We start from the raw sequence: 17,526 nt of genomic DNA, 5'->3' as shown, positions 1-17,526 counted from the left end.
AGTAACATATTACATAAGTGGTAGCTACTAAAATGGGTAACAGAAAAATCAAAATATATTAGTTCTTCATCAATTTAAAACTAGAAACTGGCAAGGGAGTGTCAGATTAATTTTATTTTTACTCACTAATTTCACTCTGCACTTCCCACACGTTATTAAAGCACAAAGCTGATTGTCCATATCGATAGGAAGCTGAAAATGAAACTCATACATTTAAAGGTTAGAATGCATTATCTATGAAAATACACTATCTACTACTGCAAAGCTTCTGTGGTTTGCTGTGCTCCATATACACATGCACATGTGACTGTTTTCATACTTCCTGGAGAGGAATCCATTACACAGGTCAGTATGTATTTCATTCTGTCGGTGTGAAATTCAGACTTTCAATTAGGTATTGCTAATAAAGGATGAAGACCCCAAAATATAAATAAAATATTTCTGTTCCTTTTATTTCTTGATCTTCTTCATATTACTGCCCGTATCATGCTAATCCCAAGGCATTTGTGAGTGCTGCAACTGCCACTGATTTCTCCAGCAATCACTTTGAACTAGCACTGGTTTTGATCACCTACTTCAATCATAATCAGAGGATAAATCAATTTACCACAGTAGTGGACAATTCTTTAAGTGTATTGCCCAGCTGTCCACTGTTGGAGAAGTAATCATGAAAGTGTAAAAGGCTAGTCAATTTCTTTTTTGTTGTTATTGTTTGTTTTTTAAATTAACATTCTTTGTGATATAAGATTATTGGGCTATGTTAATGATTGAGAGGGATGACATACCAGCATTTGGAAATTTTTCTAAGGTTTTCACAAACTGAAATGAGTAGTAATCTGTATTAAGCCTGACATGTGGACATATCATGTTAATTGCCATTAATGTTATTTTTTTCCTACAGAAAAAACATGGAGAACAACTTGGGATATTATTAGATAGCCTTTGATCCTTTGAAAAAAGGATAACATGCAAATTATTTAAATGAAATATCAGTAATTTACTACACCTGAGCATGTAGACCTATAACCTCTAAAATACTAAGACATCTGTTAGCTGCAAATGTAGAAACTATAGTAAGCTTACAAGATTTCAGAAGACAGATAAGTAAAACTAGATAAAAGAAAAAAATTATCTCATCTGATAAATCATCTAGAGATACCCATATTGTCTAAGAGATCAATAGCTGATGGACAAATGGCAACCTTTTGGTCTAACTTCAGCCTGGGAAGAGCCTGGATATGTTTTTATTGAGTTGAACTTGAAGCATGCCACTACCTGAACCCTATTTCCACTTGGCTTCTAGCTGATATTTTTTGAAAGAGAAAATGAAAAAAAGACCAGGGTGATCTTAGTTTTTCCTCTTCTATTTGTAACTCCTGTGTTGTAGTTCAAAAGCAGGTAACCTAATTTGAGATGAGAGTATAAATGTCACATCAGCGTCAGGGAAGAAAACTAGTGTCCTTTATAAGCGGGGAAAAAAGAGCCCCAAAGAATCTCAAAAAACCAGAGCTGGTTGTCCCTCATTACAAATAAGAGGTTTATTGTCTTCAGGGCAACACCTCTCCATCATTCCCACTTAAATGAATTTTAAATGTGTGCATGAAGGAAGGGAGAAGATGCAATATTCTACTTTCCACAACATTTAGTACTTCCAAGCAAATTAACAAATTTCTGTCCATGCAGACTACTTAATTATGGCTTTTTCTTCATTATATTTTTTTTTTATTTTTATGTTGTAGAGATAATTAAGGCAGGATCTGATTTTATAGTGGTGTAGTCTGGCATAATTGAATAGAACCCCTTTGACCTGTATCATTTTATAGTGCTGAAGTTTATACCATGTGTTATTTAGTCTAAGTTCCTTAATTAATTTTTGCAATTTTCCGCCTTATCAAAATTGGAAGAGAAATCTAATCTTTGCCAAAAATTCCTAGAATTATCTGGTGCTTTGCTGATCCAGTCTTGTAAACACTTATATTACTTTGTATGTGTGATGCTTGCACCCGCAGATAGAGCATGCTGGAAGGACAAGATTTAATGTCTTCAGTTAGTGGAATTTAGTTGGACTGAAGATATGAGTATAAAAAGTTAATATAATATATAAATTATTTCAGTGCTCTGCTGAGGTCTTTATAAGCCTGCAGCTCCTTACATTCACCTGACCCTTAACAAACAAAATTAGTAGGTGTAATTCTGGTAATTTAATCAGAATCTGATATTTCTTGTTGGTTTCATAATAGCTCCTGTTATTTACCTTCATCAAATTCCAAATTTATTGAATAGCAGTTTCAAGAGCTGGTTGTTCTACTGTCTTATAATCAAAACAAATAAGTATGTAGTCAATACAGTCAGTAGAAACCTCTGAAGAGCTTAATGCTGTGGTATGCAATGAAAAAAAGAAAGGGGAAGAAATTAATCAGTATTGGTGTTCCTGATACCAAGAAGATGAGAACTCTATCTCAATCTCAAAGCTTTATTTATTCTTATAAAAATACAAGAACCTTATATCCGGTCAGGCAGGGTTTTGTCCTGAGACCTGCAGAATTTGCCTTACGAGATAGTGGAAATTATTTTGGTGCTTGTTAAGACATTTCCTTGGTGTGCAATGTTTTATATAGTATTTCTCACTCTAAAAGCTGACTGTTGCCTCCAGGCTTTTGCCAAAGTCAAAGCAGTCCTGAAACTGGATGGTTTCATGACTGTGGAAAGTAGCACTGCCAGTAGGCAAGAGACCAATAATATTTCCTCTCTTGTACCTACATATCTTGCTGCAGTGGGTGCTGAAGAAGGAAGGCAGCAGCACGTTAAAACTCCAGCGGCTCTGGGAGAGTTAAGGAGTCCTTACTTCATGTTTGAACTTCAAAAAATGTTTAAAAAGGAAGGACCTGGCTTTTAAATGTTCAAAGGAAAGAAAAAAAAAAAGAAACTGACTTTTCCTCCTTACCCTTTTTCTCCCCTGCATTTTTGAAATTCACTGCCCAAAAGTGAGAAAAGAATTGTAACAAAACAGCACTGCTATACTTATTACGGTTTTCTGATACAGTCATCATGCAGCAGTTACTTAAACTTGACAATCTTTCTTTTGATGGCTAGATTATGACTACATAATTCCACTGTCATTAGTGTGTTGTTCAAGTTTACGTACAGAAGTTCAGTGAGAAGTCTACCAACTATTTTAGCAGCTGCTTCCTTTTCCCATATTTATGTTATGTTTAGAGATTATGAGGCTTTTAATGTTACTTGTTACTGATGTTATAGCTGGTAGAAGAAGGTATAATACAAATTAAAATCAATTCCTCCCCCTCAGCAAGCTCTCTGAAATTACTTAGAAGATCCACATGGTTTTGCATCTTCAGAATCCTTTTACTTTGTATTTTAATACTTCATGTGAAGCTTCAAGATGCCCTATTTTAGCTAATGAGTTTTGCAGGCAACATTCAGCATTGCAGATTTACATAAATTGTATATTGTTGATATTTGAGTAAAGGTTGAATGTTCTTATCTCATCTATGTTTATATCATTATTAAAAGACATAAACCAAAAAAGAATAACTTACCTTATTGTTGTTTGTTTAAGTATTCACTAATTACCATTAATTTGATTAGTACAGCAAATTAAAGCAGGAAACAGACAAAGTTTATTCATGGTTAAATTGCAGAAATCAGTGGGTTATACAGTATTTGCATTTTAATTAAGTCATGAGCATTTAATGCTATCTGCTGGAAATACTAATGGATTTTCTGGCTTCATTTAAATTTAACATTCATCTCATATTATTTATGTTGTGTATCTGTGTGTCTGATATCCAAAGGTAGAAGAATGCAATTCTGTCACTAATACATGCCCATAACATGCCAAAATTAACAAACAATACTTTTCTATAGACCATCAAGGCAATCCTAAATCTGCACTACGGGTAATTCCATATTTATTATCACAGAAATGCAGCATATGATGGGTTGGAAGGGACCCAGAAGGATTATCAAGTCCAACTCTTAGCCTGCACAGGACCATCCCCACTGTCCCACCATCTGCCTGAGAATATTGTCCAAATGATTCTTTATCTCTTCCAGGCTTGGTGCTTCCCTAGGGAGTTTGTAGAATAGCCCTAGATCTGTGGCTGTTTGGCTTACAGACTATATATTGATAGAACCCTTGATTTGCAATACTAGAACACATTTAGTGCTGCTAAACTTGGTCCAGAAAAGTTTTCCACATTAGGATCTGAGGAATGTAAATGCTTAGTAACATGTAGGCATCTGCTCTGCAATCTGAAACTCAGTGCAAAGTTCTTCTAGACTGTTTCTGTATGTGTAGGGAAAGCTAAGAATCTCATGGGTTAATTCACAGAAACCAGACCAGAGTGTAGAGAAAACACCTTTGGTGCATATGGGAAGCTCTGCGTGAGCTTGATACTTCCAACCAAAGGTATTTCAAGACAAAGTAGGGGCTTGCAGACTGTCTTCAAAACATCTTTTTACTTTTTCCTTGTTGGCTTTTGAGAGATTTAAGGAGGATGTTATACCAGTTACTCTCATCTGTAGAACAGCCAGGATGATCCAAAAGGAAGGGCGACATTCAGGTTTCACTGTCTTTGAAGTTAATCCAAATGGTAGTCTTCCATTTTTGAAAACATAATCAGCCAGTAGTGATATTTCAGATGAGGAGAGTGCTCTTACACATTAAATTCTACTAAAGTCAAAGCTAGTACTGGGAACCTAAGGCTTCATCTGGATTCACTTCACCAGGGACTAGTCCTAAAATCTTATTTATTGCATAGGTCAAGGAATATATCTTGTTATTATATGAAGATTGGAAAAGAGAAATTGAGGGAGTTAAGACATTCTTTAGGCAAACACTTGTAAGTCTCTTCTGATGGAAGGGAAGATCTAGATCTAAACCACAGCTATGAACTGGCTATCAAGAGAACACTGTTTTGTATTTCACACAAGTTGGAGCTGAGATAACAGCCTCTAGAGAGACTTGAACCTTTCATTCACCCACACGAGAAAAGGTGTCCTGAAGACTTACCCCATTTTTCTTGGCTGCTTTTAGCAGCCAAGGGAGTTCTGAAGCTACCAGATAGATTGAGAAGGTTGAGGAGATTCAAGGTTATGTGAAGGTGTTATGCTTCAGCCAGTTTAAAATCTAACATCGAATTACAAAAACAGTAAAAAAGGAAGGTGTCAAGGGATTTTGTTGTACAGCGCCCTTTGGCATTAGTGGCAGTTCTATGACTAAATTGCTGTGGTCAGCAAAGAAATTCTTTCTTTTAAAGGAACAGATTAGGAGAAATAAGAACTAATTCAGTGGCTGATCACAACTTCTGGAAGCTTACAGAATGATAAGGTACAGTGATTTTCTTCTCCACTTTATAGGAAAACTACTTAAAACATATAGAAAATTATGAATTAGAGGAAGTACTGAATGTTACATGGCTTCAGTCCAAGCTCAGTCTGCTATTTTCATTTGTATGTAACATGTGCACCATATAGAGTTCTGGCTTTAAAAGAGTTGAATAGAATAAATGTCATCACTAAATAAATTCTACTGCCAACAAACTGCGAGGAAATGTTTATCACACTTCTGGTAATGTGCAAAATAGTTACTGCACAATGATGAATCATACCTTATATTACACACATGTTGATCATAAACATTTATCAGACTTTGGGCAATTTCCAGAATGTTGAAGAGACACTATAGTTTGTTGATGAGAAGGTCTGTCTTCTCAGTAAGCTGATTTCTTCACTTTACGTATAAGCAAAATATATTTAACTAGTGTTCGATGGTTTTACCAGAGATAAAGGGTCTCTTTTTGATGTAGTGTACAAACATACAGATTTATATCAAGATATATTAATTTTACAGTGTTCTGATAATCTTCTTTCTTTTCCTGCCTATATTTTAAGAAAGATGTAATATTTTGTGATAAATAAAGTTGAGAGATTCTTGTGTTATCAGTGCCATAGTAAACATTACTTGGATTTCTGTAGGTCCTTATTAGGAAACTTGAAAGTTAGCAAAGACTTGGTTATGGTTTATTTGGGTACAGATAGGCTGTAGTTTCTACTGTTGTAGGAGATACATGCTTCAGTCACACATTGTGAAACATGTATTTTGGACCCTCCACACAAAGACACATAACATTATGCTACTGATGGGAACTGAAAGAGCAACTTAGTGGTCTACAACAGAAGACAATAAAATTTTATCTACTTTTATATCCAGACTCATGCCCTAAATGTCACATCATTCTTTCATTTAGACCTTCCCATCAGATCCAATGCTTACTGCAATATTGCTGTGATCAATCAAGAGCAGAAAGAATTCAAAGGCATCATCCTTTGAGGGCAAAGTGAGACTAGTGGTCTGAATTTTCCTCCATCTGAGAAGAATGACAAAGACTCCTCCACTATTCTCTGTTTTGATTAGAGCAGTGATTTCAAGATGCTTTTTCCTTTAAACAGATCTCTCTTTTTTTCCTCTGCATTTGCATTATATAAAATGAGAATTGATCTAAGAAAAGGATTATGTTAGCAAAAAAAACCCCAAAAACAAGTCCCAACAGGCTGTCATCACACAATAAAAATCAAAAAAATGCACACTCTCCTATTTAGGACAGAAATCAGAGAGTTTTAATGTACTTAACTGGAACATTTTAATTGGTACATCATAATTAATTCCATTTTTATCCAAGAATTTCTATCAGGCAACCTAGTTATGCATACCTTAACATTCTTTTAAATATATTCTGAGACTTTCTTCCTCCTTTTGAAATAAGGGCCAATTCTAAGGCCTCAGAAATTAATGTTTCAAATCAGATAAAGGTTTTGAGGTTTTGGGGGGGTTTTTAGGTTTCTTTTTTGTTTAGTAGCTGCTAGAATATTTGCTTTAGGAATGCTTTGGGCTGTTATAAGGAAGTCCTTTTTAATGAGGTATGTGCTTGAAATAAGATCAAAGGAATTCTGAGAAATAAAATGAAAATGAGGTCTCATAAAGAATTAGTACTGAAAATAAAAAATACCTCAGGAGTGTGATATCCACTTACTAAATAACTTTTGAATTAACTCTCAAGCCAGAGCATCCTTTATTACGTGATTTATAAAAATTAACTGCTCTGGAGCCAAGACTGAGTACTCTGACATAGGGCAATGCAAAGGGTTGTACAACCGTATGACACCATATATTAAAAGCTTTTAGACTCAAATAACTATCTTCTGCAAAAGGGGTTTCCTGTGGTAGTGAGGTAAAAGTGCTGTGTTCTCTTACAATTTTTCCATTCCAGTAACAAAAGTATGATTTAGTAATGGTTCTGGTAATGAGCCAAAATGCATTTTAGAAAGGTACAAAGATGCATGCTACAATATGCCTGCAATAGCTGAAAAGTGTAAGCTAATGGAACCTAAACTGATTCAGTTTGGAAAGACCTCTGCTTTTCACTGGGATGAAAGAGGGAAGACACAAAGGGTTTTTTTTAGGATGAAGATTGTACATGCCTTCAAGGGTTTAATTTTCCATATGAAGTGTTTTTCTATGCTGAATTGAGTTTGCATGGCAAGGATTTGGTAGTGGGGGGTAGGGGGTGGTTTCGGAGGAGGTTTCTGTGAGGAGGTGCCAGAAGCTTCTGCTATTTCGAGTGAAGCCAATTCCAGATAACTCCCAGATAGACCCACCACTGTCCAAGGTGAAGCCCATCAGGCGTAGTTAGGATTAAGATAACATCTAAGAGTGTTGGAGAAATTAATGGAGGACTGCCTCCCAGGGGAGAGACCCTCGACACTAGAGCTTGGGAAGGATGTGAGTAGTGTTCCTCATGGGGAGGATGGAGCAGCAGAGACCATGTGTGATGAACTGACTGTAACTCCCTCCCCCGTTCCCCAGCAGCACTGAGCAGAAAAAGGTAGAAAAGTACTTTGTGGAGTTGTGTCCAGGGAGAGGGAAGGGGCAAGGGAAAGGAATATTATTATTGATTTCCTTTCTCATCACCCTACTGATTTGATTGCTAATAAACTATGCATGAATTTACATGAGCTGAGTCTGTTTTGTCCATGATAGCAACTGGTGAGTGATCCTTCCCTGTCCTTGCCTCGGTCCATGCATTTTTTGTTATATTATTTCTTCCCTGTCCAGCTAAGGAAGGGGGTAATAGAACAGGTTTGGTGGACATCTGGAGTTCAGCCAGAGTCAACACACCACACATAACCTTTGTAGTTTTTAAACAATTTTTTTATTGCCGCAACCAGACAGAGTAAAGAACAAGTCCTGTTGCAAAGGGCTTACAAGCTGAAAAGCACAACATGAATGACAAAGAAAAATGACTGATGTCTATTTCCATAAATGAGGAAAGAAGGTATAGAGAAATTAGGAGAAAGCCTTACAAATTGCTTAAGTAATAATTTGTGAAAGCTAAATTGTCTTCAGCAAAAGTTAAACAATCCTGAAAATACCTGCTACATTCTTTACTGCGTGCAAAGAACCCGGGATTCTATCACCAGTTGTCTTGTAGGACTTTACAGTGTCAGCATGGAGAACTATCAAAAAAGTAATGACTTGTGATACATGCCGCAAATGTCACATGCAAAATTACATGAAGTGTAGAATGATTGCTAATCATGTTCAGTTCAATCCCTAACTGCGTAAGGAATGCAGGGTAAAAGTCTTTACAAGGACATTTATAGACATCCTGAAAAATGAGTGTGGAATATAAGAACTAAATTTACAAATAACTTCTAAAGTGGGATTTCAGCCATCATCAAGACTGTGTAAGACAAACGATCTTGTACTGAAAATCAGCATTCTGGTTTCCACCTTTATTCAGAGTATTAAGAAACACTTGAAAGTTCTGGTTGCTTTTTTTCTTTATTTGGTTCTTCATATCTCTGTATTTTTTTATCATAACCTAGCTGTGATCACTATCTATCATTAAACATTGTTCTTTTTTGCTTTATTTTAGTAAATACTCTTGGATTCTACATCATAAAGCAGTTCATGAGTGAGTTGCCATGATGATTTCAGGTGGCTGGAAAATGCAAAGATACAGTATGTTGTGCATGTAAACCTACAAATATGAAAATAAATGCAAAAGTTATTTTTTTGACCACAATGGGGTAGAAAAGTAACTACATCAAAATCTAGATGAAACTAAAAATTCTAACTGCTGTGTAACCAATTAAGAGGTTCTACTACCTTTCAGTCATAAAACATTGAACACATAAAAATGTTTGAATATTTGTCAAGAACATATATACAGTAATTTCACGAATACAAGCCGCACCAATTTGACTAAGATTTTGCTCCTAAACCGGAAATGCGGCTAATAATCAGGAGCGGCTAATACAACCTCAGAAGTACCTGCCAGAGTGCTGAGCCGAGCAGCTGCAAAGTCGGCATTTTGCGATTGTTACAAATCGCTACTCTGTTGCACCGCGGGTGGAGCCTGGCTCCCTGTAGGCAGCACGGGGGGCGGGGAGAGAGGCGGGAGAGCCCTCTTTCCTCCTCTGCCACAGCCCAGGGGAGAGACGGGGGGGGCCCGGCGCCGCCATTGCTGTGGCCCGGGGAGGAGAGGGGGGACCCGGGCCGCCCCTACCGCGGCCCGGGGAGGGGGGGAGAAGCCCGCGCCACCATTGCTGCGGCCCGGGGGGAGGGGGGAAGCGCGCGCCGCCATTGCTGCGGCTCGGGGAGCCGACAGGAGCCCCGCGCAAGCCATTGCTGTGGCCCGGGCAGCCGACGGGAGCCCCGCGCAGCCATTGCCGCGGCTCGGGGAGCCGACGGGGTGCTTTGTCCCCGCCCGCCGCCGCCGCGGCAGGAGCGGGGAAACTCCGTCCCTGCTCGCCGCCGGCGCCACGGGCGTGGGAAAGCTCCGTCCCCGCCCGCCGCCGCTGCCGTAGGAGCGGGGGAAGCTCCGTCCCTGCCTGCCACCGCGGGGCAGCGCCGACCCGGGGTGACCGAGCCCAGTGGCAGCGGCGGCCGGCCCCGAGCGGCAGCACCGGGCTGGGCCACCTGGCCCCGTCAGCGACCCCTAGCGGGCCGAGCCTGCACAGCCTTAGCTCAGCCAGTAAACCCCGCCCTCCCGCGGTTCTGTTACTAATTGCACGCGGGTCCTCGCTGCGAACGACAAAGCGGCTTATATTCGGGTGCGGCTTATCTATGGACAAAAACCAAAATGTTTGCCAACACCCAGTGATGCGGCTTATATTCAGTGCGGCTTGTATTCGTGAATTTACTGTATATATATGTATGTATATGTATATAAATTTTAAAATTTGTCATACTGTCAAATTTTTCATAGACTGTTGCCTTTGAAACTACCACTTCAGTCTTTGGATTTTGTTTGTTTGTTTGTTTGTTTGTTTGTTTGTTTGTTTGTTTTGTTGTAGAACACTGCAGACATGGACAAAATCTTAGTAAAAAAGCTCAGATACTGTAGGTTCCAGGTGTTGTATTTTACTTTGTTCTTGTGTGAGCACATTTATACACCATCACCAATATGTACATAAGCTCAATAGATACTTTTGCTCTGCACAATGTGTCATAAAGAGAGAATACAAGAAAGAAAAGGGAAGTTGGAAACCAAATTAAAAGAGACTTAAATCTGGAGATCAACAGAGTTTTTGGAGATGCACTTGGACCTTTGATAGTTGGCTGATTAGGTGATTTTGAATATGAGGAAGACTAACAAGTTATTTCTAGAGAAGAAAAATTTTGAATTGTTTAACTCTGTTTTTTTGAATATATCTTTATATATTCTTTATATCTCTTCATGTATTTTGTATCTCTTTAAGCAAACCTGAGGAATAAAGTAAGCTTGCCTACATGAGAAAGTTATTTTCAGAACAATCTTTTAGGAAAAAATAAACCAACAACAAATGAACCTTATTTGAAGCACAATTTATGTGTTCAGGGACCATAAACAAGATTTTGGTTTTCAAATTTAATTTTTGTTACTATATTAGAAAGTATTATTTTATTTGTAATTTGCTCCATGTTTTTATTAGGCTCCCAACAATGTAATGCTTTGTCTTAATTAGACGAGTCAAAGAATGAATTCAAGTCCCCCAGACAATAACTTCATGTCCTTACTGAAAAGAGAATACCCCAAAGGTAATCTGTTAATCTAAATTTTTTCACTCTGCCCATCCTCCTTGTCTTGGGTTACAATACAGGATGTGATCAAAAGTATCTATTCTGTCACCATCTGATGAGATCAGGTGGGCCAGTGATCCTTATCTCCTCGGGAGATGTTCTGCTAATGGGCCATCCATTGAAACCAGGAGGGCAGTGTTCTTTATATTTTCACAACACAACCTTCCTCCAGGGAGTCATTTTCTGCTAATGGCCCATTGAGTCCCACAGTGGGACTGATAAAATTACTGCATCCCATTGGAAGTCGTTCCAGCCAGGGGGAGGAGCCAAGCCTTTCTTACCAAGATAAAAACTGAGATTTTGCAACACTAAGATAGCCCTTTTTCCACTGGGCTTCAGAGGAAAACTAGATTTCTCCACATCATCACAGGACCTTTGGAAGAAAACTGCACCTTCTACAAGACCACTGCTTCAATTGAATCACATTTGTCACTGCAAGAGGACTGCAACCACCATTTAATAGAACTGCTACCGACACCCTGCCTGACGGGGTGTCAGGTTGTACTCTGACTTTGTCAGTGTTTGGGGTTTGTTTCTTTGTAGTACTGTATTTCTATTTTAATTTTCTTAACAGTAAAGAACTGTTATTCCTAATTCCCATATCTTTACCTGAAAGTCCCTTAATTTCAAAATTATAATAATTTGGAGGGAGTAGATTTCCATTCTCCATTCTAAAGAGAGGCTCCTGCCTTTCTTAACAAACACCTGTCCTACAAACTAGGACACTTCTCTGTATTTTAGAGCAAAAATACCAAGTAGGAAATTACCAGTCTTTCTCTTTTATTACATGCAGCTTGCTGCAATTGCTTCCAAACTCCAAGACTCATCCCCATTGCTGAAGATTTTCCTGCTGTGAACTAGAAATGGGGCCAGAAGTCTAACTTACGTTGAATGAATGTTACATAGCTATTTCCCAGGGTTGGGAGTGGGTTGGGAGACTAGATAGGCTTATTTTTTCATATCTGTGATTTCAAAACTATATAAAATATCTGAAAGGTTCACCATGAGAGTCTTGGAGAGTTATTTTTGGTAATGGCAACTAAGTCTGCAGTTGTAAAAATTTATACTGTCTGCATGGAAGATACCCAAGAAAAAACTGTTCTTTAGCATGCCCAAATCTAAGAAAACTACGTTTTAGATTTCTGTAAAAATATAAAATTAGTCAGAATCAAGTGTTCTCTGGTGAAGTTCTTTAAAAAAATTCACACATCACACACAGAGGTATAATAATTAGAACAAAATTCACTTATTTGGTATTTGATGTTACACACACATCTGGTCTACTCTTGATTTGTAAAGAGTAAAACACAATACAAAATTAAGTTGCCCTTGGCAAAAAATCCCAGTTATTGTAATGCACAGCTTAATTACAATACCAGTAAGATTCCCACTATTGGTCTCTGTGACATGCTCACTGTCAGGACACTGGGTATCTCCAACTTCCAGGAAAGCATGTGTAGTAGAATCCAGGTCAAACTCATTGTTCTTTCTCAAATCCTGCAGTTTGTTCAATTCCTATATTCTTTGTTGTGTTGGGACCTGTATTCAGTCCCTACATGCTGGTGTGGTTAACCCAGGGAGACACATTTTAATGAACTTTTTGGGAAACACTGAGATCACCAATTGTTCCGCTCAACTGTTGATAGCTATTTATCTAAAACGTGGGTCACTCTCCAGTCCTCTTCATGTTGAAATAAATTCATAGTAATAAATGTATAATTCTTTGCAACAGCTGTGGTGAGTCACAACTTGCATTATAGAATGAGCCCATTCATGGGCACAACAATGTTGCTCATCTGCTTCAATCCTTCTTACATTTGAAGGATTTATTGTGGTCAACAGGTTGAGGAAGGTGAGGCAATTCTACTCTGTTCTCATGAGACCTCACTCGGAAAACCGCATCCAGCTCTAAGGTCCCAAGCAAAACAAATACATTGACACATTAAAATGAGTCCAGAAGAGGGACACCAAGCTGATTAGAAGGATGGAGCTCCTCTACTATGAAGAAAGGCTGAGTGAATTGTGTTTGTTCAGCCTGAAAAAGAGAAGACTTACAGGTTCTTTAATGTGACAGGGGTAAAAAACTGTAATAGATTGCAAAAAAATGCTTCATACCTGGAAGTGTTTAAGGACAGGCTAGAGCTCTGAACAACTTGATCTAGTGAAAAGTGTCCCTGTCCTTGGTTGGGGAATTGGAACGAGATGATCTCTAGGGTCCATTCCAATTCAAATCATACTACTCTCTGTGATGCGTCATGTGGAGAAACATAAACACTAAAGAAAATATGTCAGATTAGGGGTTAATAACTTTTTTTAAGGGATGTGTCATAGCACTTTGTTTACGTACACTCTGATGTCCTATTTCTAATAAACAATGATGACAAGCTAATTCTTCTTTTATGGTGCCTTAACTGCTCTGATACTAATACAAAAATATTCTTTGGGAGAGGACTCTGGTTTTTACTCAAAGCATAATGTGGTGGGTATGGGGACAGTGTTCCCTTTAACATTTCTGAAAAACTGTTTTTGTTGAATGTCATGTTGATCTATCTGGGAAACTTTCTTCATCTACAATAAAATTCTTTAAAATGTAACCATGGAGCTATCTAAAAAATAGATCAAGAAAAAGAATGTAAGAAACTATTGTTAATGATGAATTACTATCTAATTATATGTTTTAAAACAGCAGTTTTCCGTGTGAAGAATACAACTGAAGTAGCTTTATGCTTGTAAGTAGTGCAAAGGAAGAGAAGGTCGAACTTTTTAGCAGGGGCTATTGCAATAGGAGAAGGTGTATGGGTTTTAAACTAAAAGAGTATTCAGACTAGGTGTTAGGAAGAAAACTTCTGTGGTTACAATGGTGGTTGCCACAGCACAGGTTGCTCAGAAATGTGGCAGAAGTCCCATCCCAGGAAACACTCTAGATCAGACTGGGCCTCTGTCTAACTTTATCTAGTTGAAAGTGTCTCTACTCATTGCCGGGAATTGGACTGGATGACCTTTAAAGATCCATTCCAAATCAAACTGCTCATTATTCTCTAATAATCTAATATAATAATCTAATATCTCAGGTCATGCTATTAACCTCTTAAAGCTTTTATTGTCTGTATATTGCTCTCCCTTCTACCACCTGTATACTGTTACAAGGTATTTTCTTCTTTATATGCCTGTTTTTCATTGATAGCATATTTTCTTAATCAAAAATACTCAATTATTTGCATTTCAAATTATTATACTTTATGGAAACATATTTTAATTTTTACACAGTTCCCCCATTTGGTTCTGTTGAATTAAAAGACTTGTAACATTCTCCAAGGATAACAAAAAAAGCAATTGCAACATAGTTGATTATATTTTTTCAGTCTGAATCTTAGAGCTTTTATTTTCATTTGGTTTTCATCCCAAACTCCATTTGTTAATAACTTTCAACATAGGAAGAAAATAGCTTTAGTATCGGTCCTTAGCTGCGGGAATGAGTGCTAATCAGCTATAAATTAGTTCTAGTCATTCACAAGCAGTTAGACTAGGCTCATGATGTGGAAAATAATAATTAAAAAACTACTCTTCTTGCAGAATTTAATTTCACTAGCAGAAGCTATCATGGATGACTGGCCATAAAAAGCTAACATAGTCTATTGTGCAAAATGTTTGGGTTTTTTTGTTCCACTTAATATTGTAATATCTAACTGTCTAAGGTGCCATACCAGAGTTGGTTTAGGACACGGGTTTTTTTGGAAATAGTCCATCATTAAAAAGTTTCTTGTTTCTCATTATGGAATTTTGGACTTTTATGGAAATTCAGAGTACTACTGCAAACAACCTCTAAATACTTTGTTTTGACTAACCGCATTTCATACTGTAAAGTGTAGTTTGTGAAGCCTTGTAAAGTCCCTGCAAAATACAAAATATAAGTATAAACACTCTTGCCACAGAAAGGAAAATAGTATCAGGTGTCCATGATTTTACTAATATTTGTTCACAGGGCTTTCAATTTCTGTCAGTAAGGAAATAAAAGAAGAATGCTTTTAGCCTTAATTAAACATATTTTCATCTGAATAAATAAGTGAAACACTAATTTTAGAGCTTTTGCTACCATTTTAGCACTCTGATTTTTAAGTCAGAGTTTCAGCTACTCAGGTACCAGAAGATATACAGAATTTTAAATTAAAAGTATTCAGTATCCCTCCTGGATAGAACAGTATGTTTAGAACTAGTATAGTGGGAAATTAGGATATTTTATTCAAATACAAGTCACAGAACCATACTTTGTAATACCAATTTGTATATGTATCAAAGCATAGTTTTCCACTATTGGCAATGTCATATGAATGTATCCAGCTATAAATATAAATTACATTAATGCACAAAAAGTAAAATTTGATCACATTCAGTTTTGGCCTATGTAGTGCAAGAAAGACACTAACCAACTCACCAGAGGACATTTCAGATTGCTCAGGGCTGGAGCACTGAATGTAAAAGTGGAAGATGAGAAAGCACGCTTCTTTAGTCTGGAAAAAAGGAGAAAGAGAGGTTTAACTATCTGATGGGAAAATATAGCTAAAGTATAAATCAGACTTGGAGAAATACCATTGAAGAGCAAAACACAGTGGGGACAGGTTACTAGAATGAATTCAAGTATTACATTTTCTCAATGAGGGTAACATAACACCAGAACAGGCTCACAGGAGGTGATGAAACCTCTTGGAGATGTTGGATGAAACCTGGACTATCACACTACAGGAGGTTGTCAGAGACATCTTCAAGAGGCTATTTCCGATCTTCCAACCTTGTTACCAAATCGTACTGTGATTCACTGTATCTACTTAATGAACCTTACTAAAAGATTTTACAAGAATATGTAGACTATTCTGGTGAATTATTTTGGTTCTGCATAAAATTTTATTTTCTTAGTATGAATCCGATAACATAAAATAAATACATTCTAAAATATATCAGTGTGTCTCTGTCTATGTATGTAGTATGTATGTATGTATGTATTTATGTATGTATGTATGTATGTACGTATCTATCTATCTATCTATCTATCTATCTATCTATCTATCTATCTATCTATCTATCTAATCTATTCATAGGATAATAAATACATGTCATGTTACAGGCTCTTGGGCTCATGGTGTGACTCTTGGGAATGGTGCTGCACAGAACCAGGAGTTGGAGCTGATGATCCTTGAGGATCCATTCCAACTCAACTAATTCTGTGATTCTGCTACTGTGACTATTTAATAACATTCCCTTTTTATCATTAAAGTAATTGAGAATACTTCATGATAGTCCAAGTCCTTTAAAATAGTGAATGCTACCTACTTTCCCTGGTTGACAAGCAGAAGGAAAGTGTAAGAGGGGCTTTTACACAAAGACATGTAGTGATATGAATAAGGGAGAATGGCATGTAAGTGAAGAATAGGCACAGATCAAAAATTAGGAAGAAATCCTTTACAGTAAGAGGGATGAAGCACTAGAACTGCTTGCCAGAGAGACTTAGCTCACTGTCTCAAGGTGTCCAAGGCCAGGTTGGATGAGATTCTGAATAACCTGGTCTAGTGGAGGATACTCTACCCGTGGTGACGGGGCATAAGAGGTAGATAATCTTTAAGGTCTCATCCAATTCTAACCATTCTAGGATTCTAATTGGAATAGCATCCCAGTTTAATCCATGTGTTTGTACAGTCTTAGCTTTGATTTACAGTGTGTAAGCTTTCTTAGTAACAGATAATTAAGCCATGAGAATCTAGGCATACTAATTCAGAAATAGTATTTTGATTTTAATGGGAATTGTTGCATTTCATTTTTAACATATGCAAATTAAAATTGTTGTGGTATACCATAGAACACTGTTCCTCCTTAGGATTAAACTCTCCATGGGAAAATTCTTTTAATATACGAGTTATCATTCCAGTATATTTAATCATAGAAATTAAAAATCAATATATTTCAGACAGCCTGACACCAAGTAACATACAAATGGCTCAACAATTCATCACTGTCTGCAAGAGGCATATTTGAGTGATATTGATATCAGTAGTATTTGGAAAGTTTAATGTGTCAATATAAAATTTTTCAATTAGTGTAAATGTATATATTTTATTTGAAAAATAAAGAAATATTATTTTTTTTATTTTTTTCTTATTTTCCTATATTGACCAATAATATACACATGTGGATCTGTCAAAAATTGACTAGAAAAATGTCTTACTACATTAGAATCCTACTAGAAACCTGTTGTGGATTGGAAAAGTTAATTATTATTGTGTTACCATCTATTTATTTTGGAACTATAATCTCAGAGTTCAACAGCAAAACACTGCAAAATTATACTTTTATTAAAGTCCTCTAAGCAAAACTGGAAGTTTCATTTTGCA

This window comes from Catharus ustulatus, chromosome Z, assembly GCF_009819885.2.
Source record: "Catharus ustulatus isolate bCatUst1 chromosome Z, bCatUst1.pri.v2, whole genome shotgun sequence".
Classification (NCBI taxonomy): Eukaryota; Metazoa; Chordata; class Aves; order Passeriformes; family Turdidae; genus Catharus; species Catharus ustulatus.
The sequence above is the reverse complement of the archived record's forward strand: the minus strand, read 5'-3'. Positions refer to the sequence as shown.